The sequence below is a fragment of the Podarcis melisellensis genome (genome assembly GCF_964234715.1).
Source record: "Podarcis melisellensis genome assembly, chromosome: 6".
NCBI lineage: Eukaryota > Metazoa > Chordata > Lepidosauria > Squamata > Lacertidae > Podarcis > Podarcis melisellensis.
The window spans coordinates 52,760,205-52,767,951 of NC_138538.1; positions in this window are offsets into that span (position 1 = coordinate 52,760,205).

The following is a 7,747-nucleotide window of genomic DNA, read 5'->3' on the forward strand; positions in this document are numbered from 1 at the left end:
CTGAATCAAGTGTCTAGATAGGCTTGCCAAAACAAAAAATGTTTTCTGCAGAGTTAGGGTACCTGCCTAAATGTGACTATCTTTGAAGGTTGCTGCCCTCTAAAGGGAGCTTCTTACCTTTGAAAAACAACGAGAGACAGATTGATGGCAAGTCCTGAGAACAGACAGCAAGTGATGAAGGCGGGGGGGGGGGCAGATTGGATTTTTCTCAAGTGGCGGCTGGGAACAAGCATTCCGTTGGGGGATTGCCCCGGCCTGGGAGGGAAGAGAAGGGCAAACCTCCAGGACCAAAGAGCCTTTCTGATTAGAAAATCATAAGCTGCCACCAGTTTGCCCTGCTGAGAAATAGCGTACAAGTCCCTACAGACAGATTCTCAGGCCATGTTTAACGAACTGATAATTGAAGCCCCTTTGACAAACGGCAAGGGAACCGCTGGGGAGCTGTGGAAATGTCAGCTCTGCCAGGATCCCACCAGTCACCAACAGAATTACAAAGGCAACAGAGCACAACCTGTTTAGGGTTAGGGAAGCTTAAACCGGTGGTGTCCAAGTCCTGCAGTTTGGGGCAGGAGGGCTGGATGCCTTTGTTCTGAGATCAATGGGTGAAATTAGAAATTCAGAATATAAAGTGTGCACTGAGAGCCAAAGGAACAGAACAGAACAGAACAGAATAGAATAGCATTTATTGCATTAGGATGGGAGGGTGGTGGTTAAAGTTGACCCCTGGCTGACTTCCATGCAGTGGTGGAGCTTCATGCTCTGGCACCGGGGGGGGGGCGCGGAGAGCAGGCAGAGGAGGGGCTGGCGTGCATCCCGGGGGGGGGGGGGCAGCCACGATGGCTCCTCACTGGGATCACGCTGCCAGGGACGGTGTGCCCCCCCCCCGCACTCCTCTTCCTCCGCCAGTGTTTCCATGCTATGTTGCAGGTGAGCTTGCCACTCAGTCTGATATGAGAACATAGTCTGAACCAGGGCATCCCAAATTGTGGTCCACATGGCGCCTATGGGGGCAGAGGGGGAGTTTGGGAACTACTGGATTAGGTTATACCAGGTCAGATGCCTGCACATCTGCAAGAATTTTTCTAGAAGGACAGGAAAAGTAAAACACTAAAAGTTGGGAGCAGACTAGGAGAGAGTGAGAGAGAGAGAGAGAGCACTCTTGTACATCTTGCTTCACATATCAGGTTCTACAAATGCTATGAAATTACTTGCTGAGTTTGGCGATAGGGGGAATATTCTGGCATGGGGCAAAATTGGGGGGGGCAGACTCTTTCCTGTTTCACTTCAGATGGCAAAATATGATGGGCCTGCTCCTGTTGTGTACACATCACTTTTGCTACCTGTGCATATATTGGAGATCTGCAGTTGCCTAGGGCATGAGTTCCCAAACTGTGTGCTCCAAGGCCCTTAATATCCTGGAGCCAGCACTAGTCGGTATACCCATGGAACTTTAAAGGAGCCTCTCCTGAGAGGTTCAGTCTACCTGGATATCCATGGTGGCATCTGCCTGTTTTATTTTCAGCACCTTGGACTGAATGAAAAATTTACCATAAACTGAGGTGCTCAGAGGGCCAGGTGGAAGCAAGGGCCTTTGACAATCAACATAGAAAATGCTCTAACCTCCCAGCATCATATTTGCCCATTTCTGGCACCTGCCCTCACCCACCGCAGATGCATCAGGTATGGGACAAGTCCAGGCACCTGAGCTCTCCATGAAGCAAGCATTTCCCATTTTGTTGCTTCACGCATTGTATGAAAGAGTCCTGAGAATCGGTTCCTATTTGTCCGAAAAATGGAATGTTATCATTTTCTTTTTGCCCTCTCTTTATTAGCCAGCCAATTTGTCTTGAATAGAAGCAGTGTATAATGCCAATTCTTTCATATTCTAGATTCACCTAGGAAATCACTCGCAATTTCTCCCTAGGGCCTGGTTGTGGTTCACAGCAGCTTTTGTCCTTCCGTGAGAATAAGCACAGCGAGGCAAGATAACTGGCAGGTCTCTGTCCGGCATATGGCAATAGGGATGCACTAAGCAGATCGGAAAGCAATAAATTGCCCGTTCCCATTGTAAAGCCTGTATACTAATGAGGAGATGCAGCACTTTGCATCATTATGACTGGGAATGATTGGAGGCAGGGGGCCTAATGTAATGCATGACCATAGCAGCTCCATTAATGAAACAGATAAGGAAAACTGAATGGAAATTGACACTGTCAGTTCAAATTGTCCTTCACCTACCTACTTTGTCTCAGTATAATAAAAATTAGGAGGGTTGTGTGGGGAGCTTCTTTGCTTTTAAAAAATCATTTGCTTGCATAAGAACATAAGATCCCACCAGGATCAGATGAAAGGCCTGTCAAGTCCAGCATGGTGGACTTGTGGAAAGATTAAGATTTTTTTTTGGGGGGGGGGGAAATATACAATGAATTAAAAAAGATGATGGGGATAACTTTTACTTAAAAACCGGAGGCATTTCTATTAAGTATTTTAGATAAAGAGATGCAAAAAAATCTAAGAGAGGTATTTTTGTATGCAACAGCAGCGACTCGTATACTTGTGGCCAAGGGATGGGCAGATCACGAGGCTCCAAAAATAACAGACTGGCAAATCAAAGTACAGGAATTGGTGGAGACGGCTCAACTGACTAGTAAACTCAGAGGAAACTCAAAGCAAAAATTAGCGGAAAAATGGGATGGTTATAAAAAATATGTTCAAAAATACAATAATAGTTTTGACTCCGTGCTAGCATTCGAGTGATAAAGGAACTAAAAGGAGTTTTACTACAATTAAGGATTTATCATGTTTTCAGAATGTATTAGAAAAATTATATAGAAAGGTTTATTGTTTTGTGTACATTCAAATGTAAGATAAAACATATGCAAAGGGACTTGACAGGAAGTCAAAGTTGAAGAAAAGATTTTGGAAGATAAAAGCGGAAAAATATTTACTTTCATTATTATCATTTTGTGTGCGGGTGTGGGTGTCTGGGTGTCTGCACATATGTGTGTTGTTGTATGCAATGTTTGGGAGGAAATAAGACGGTAAATAACAAATAGCAAACTAAATATCGATGTATGTAATTTTTATTTCTTGATTATATTTAGTGGTAGTATGGCTGTATTGTTTTCTGTAACATAAAACCTTTCAATAAAAATTATTTATTTATTTTTTTAAAAAAGTCCAGCATTCTGTTCCCACAGTGGCCAACCAGATGCCTATGGGAAACCACAAGCAAGAGTCGTCATCCATTCTTTTCCCCAGCAACTGGTGATGCCTCTGACACTGGAGATAGTATTTATCAGTCATCATGACTAATGCACTTAAACGGGTATCAGGTATAAACGCAGTATAAATTCAGCAAGCATGTGAGCCGTCAAGCTCCTAGTGAAGGAGCTTCATCTGTCAAATTCAGAAAGGCATCCCTTCTTGAGATAGAAGTCTCTCAACAGGCACCATAGCATTCCCCAGGCACCAAACCAAGTTCTTCCTTTCATGGTGGGTGAAAGTTCTGTAATAAGGGTGTGAGCAAGCACAGAACTAAATCACTTGGCTATTTTTCTCTAGCCTATAGGTGAGGCACTGCCTGTTTTTATTATCAGTCACAACCAGACCCAACCAAACCAAACAGATATTTTTATACCAATATCCCATCCCAACCACTCCAAGTATGCTTTGCCGTCCTTCCTAACAGACTTGTTCAGATAATTTCGATTATGTGGAAGTACAGTAAAATCTTTGGCAAAAGAAGATGGCATGGAGACGGTGTTGTTGTTTTTTTAAACCTTTATTTAGAAATATCCCTCATATAGTCATTATATATATATATATTTATATATATATATATATACATACACATTACAACAAATGTGTTTTCAAAGTAGCACATCACCTTGTGGGCTTTTACAAAGGTAATCAGAATAAAAATGTACCAAGTCTGGTTATACTTTACTTCTGCTGTAAAATGCAGGGGGGGAAAACAACAACAAAAGGGGCAAAAAGAATCCATCACACAGTACGACACTCACTTGAAAGTGCTGCTTCTTCAGAACCTAAATTTTGTGGGTGTTATATACACCAAGACACAGAGCAGGAAAGAGAGGAGAGGCATGGAGAAGCAGAGTTGTACCATTCCAATCACAATTTAAAGTACACATGAACAGACCTCAGATATACTGAAATTGTACTGTGCCGAAAAGATATGAGTTGTACCATTCTCTCATATGGATTAAAACAGTCGAAGAGTGTGAGTAATGCATGTGATGTGTGGAAAACACCTAACATTTTATTCTCCCCAATTTCTGGGCAACAGAATCCACCAAAGAAATTGAGATGTAAGCAGCTTACATCTCTCCATAGTGACCCTCCCAGTTACACCAGCACTATTCAGATGACGTGTGATGCAGGGAAGGCAAGGTAAGCAGAGGGAGAGAGACCAAAGGCTGGATCCTGTAACCTAGAGACAGTCTGACATCTGTTTAACTAGGGGGGCAATACTATTGATCAACATCCCAGTAGAACATGCGCATCTCAAAACTCAAGATCAGGCACAGTGATTCTTTTCTCCATTCTCACCCAGACCTCCTCCTCCTGCTCCACCTTCATTGGCTACGTGATAATCTCCGACTCAGGTGTAGAATTACTTATTGGTCTCACTCTTAGTCCCTCCCCGACACTTTGCATTTATAACTATCATAGAAATAGACGCCATATTGTTGTTTTCTTCCATGACCTGGAACTCTATGAGGCATTACAAAGGAATGCAAGATTGCTGTTGTCTAAGTTAAACACAGAAGGTTAGATGCATACTAAGCTTGTTTCACTATAGCTACAGCCTTTAACTGGAAGCAGATCCCATTGAACTCAATGGGCTTACATCTGAATAGACATGTATAAGACTGCACTTTTCATTCCCATTACAATCTAGGGGACAAGTCATCATTAGTTTAATTCTGTTAATTACAATAGAACCTAAACTCACCTTAGTCTAGATCCAACCTAGAGTGGCATTTTGCATGTCTGAAGAAATTCACACCACATTATTTTACCTTATTTCCCACATATAAAATATCTAGGTGAGGGACAGGACCCAGCAAGTTGAGCACCAGCTATGTTTTTATGAGCAGTGAGGAAAGCAGAAAAAAATCAGTTTACTGAGATGGCATACATGTATAACAGTTCACCAGGGTCTCAATAAATCTAGCTGGTGAGCTGCATTAGGCTTAGTGGTTCACAGACTGGAGCTGCCATCGTTATTATTAATTTTTTGCAAATCTAGTGAAATGTACCAAATAGGTTCACATTGATGGTGAGATTAGACATTCACTGATCAGATGAGTTCAGTTGCTATTTTAGTACATGAAACAACAGTTTGCACTCATCTCTGCTGTGAAGCAACATGGGAGTGAGGAATTTCTTCAAGATGCACACCCCATTGCCTATAACGTCTCAATGGGAGAATGTGAAAGTCATTGTGTACATGAAATCAAACAATGTATATTTGGATTTTTATCATTAGGAAATGCAACACTGCCCGCATACTTCCTTTGCAGAAGACTGTGTGAAAGCTCACACAATATAGGTTACTTCAACAGCTCAGGGGAGACACACCACACTTTTGCAGAGTGACAGTACCACCAAGAGCATAAGGGGACAGATCACTTACTTGGAGCAGTTGAATGTTAACCCATGGTGAGGGCTGGTATTGAGCTCCACGGAAATGGTGTTGAGGTCTAGAGAATGCAAGATGTGGAATGAGGTTAAAGAGCTCCTCACACAACTTCCCCAAGCACAGTTCTTTAGACTCACACAAACATTTACCTACAATATTGTGAAGTCAGAGGAATTTGTCCCCTGTGGAATATCAGTTGCAGAAGTTAATTCTGATGTGGAAGTGGCTGGGGAGCTTTATTAAATCTATGCTAACATTGCCCAAAGCCAACTGACATGCCTAAGGGTGAAGCCAAGTCTAAACCAAACAAGACCATTTTGGGCCCTAGAACAATAATACCAAAAACTGGGGGGGGGGGGGGTTAACGTTTTCACTTGAAAATACTTCTTCATATAATATACCTCTCAACACAAACATACGTACAGACATTTTAACATAGCAATAGTTCATGTTCATTTCCTCAGAAAACAGAAGGAGGTATCTCAGGGGCTTGCCTGGTGGGACAGAGGCAGGGGGCTCACTGATGATAACTGGGGTGAGCTAGATGAATCAGTGGCAAGGTCAGGACTGTGCAGAGGCTCCCACTGGAGTGTCCACACAGCCCTGGCCTCATGCCACCCAGTACGTGGCAGCAGTGACACTGGTCCTAGGAGGCTCTTCCTGCAGCTCCACTCACCAGGTGAGCCACTCCTGTTTTTACCAGTTCTATGAAATCCAGTCATATTTATTTAGGAACAGGCAGCTCTATGCCACAGTTTTCATTGGTCAAAAGACTAGAGAAGGCTGTATCCCATTTCCTAGTTGACTATCAACCTAAGAAAAGAGACTGTAAAGACTGAAACATAAAGTAAATGTGGGGCTGATGAACATGTCCAAAATTTGACCTATGGTGGCTGTGCAGAACCAGTGAATGAATGCAGCACACTAAGAGCTCAATCCTATATGTATTAACTCAGAAGTAAACCCCATGTGTTCAATGAGGATTACTCCTTAGTATGTGTGTGTAGGATTACATCCCAAAACTCAGAATCTGGTGCTTTGCAGTTCATTTAATCTGACTTTCAGATTCCATTTCCTATCTATGGATTTCTGCCAATGCTTCCTGTTCATAACAAGTGTTTAAACAGAAACTTTTACAAGCAGTGTTTAGCAAGCTATTTATTCCACCTCTCCAAATACATTTGGGTGTTAATTGGATAATGGGGAAATGAAGTCCACACACATATGCATAAGCAAGCACATCGTCCAAAAGAGAAATGCTTTAACTTTCACCAAAAACACAAACCCTCAAAATCAGAAACCCTTTGGCATTAAAAACAAAAGCCTTCTGTAAAGCTGTTTCGATATCTATGAGATGTTTATTTAAAAAATAAAACAAGACTTAAGACTGAAACCCAAAAGGCCTTCTCCATTAAGGGTAGACTTCCACTTGTTTGCAAAGCTCTGTCCTTCAGTCATGGAAGCACCCAGAGTTTTCTGAATCATTCCTGTAAAACTGCTGTAGCTACAGAGAGTGCATTAAACAGAAGCAGTCTTAGCAACTATAGCTTCCCAATATGCATCCTAGAATTATGGGTGTGCTTGCAAACATGTTGCTTTGTGCACATTCACATGCTACAATTTTATCCGCACACTTCCTAGGCTCGTCTTGAACATGCAGTACAGTATAAGAATTGGCCCTGAGAAGTGCAAAAACTTCCTGGATCTGCAATCGCCACAGAATCATTGCCTGTAACCTTCAAAGCTCAAAGTATTTCTCAAACACTGTCGTAGGCTTTATTGGTGGTTTGGTGAGATTGCAGAGAGGTGAATTCTGATAGGGGCTAGTTGGAAGAGGTTTTGAACAAAGTACTGGCATTGGGGAAATGCCCAGGAAAGAGCTCACATGCTAGCGGAAACATAACATCAGAGGGTTATGTTGCACAACAGAATGCACACCAGCTCTGGCTCCCTGCAATTTCTGAGAATAGTACCCCCTGAGCACTGTCCTCTTGGGGCTTCTACTGCAAAGTCTCCTAGGGCACTTCCAGACTGTCGCTATTTTGGGGTTTGATTCAATCACATACTGATAAATGCAGG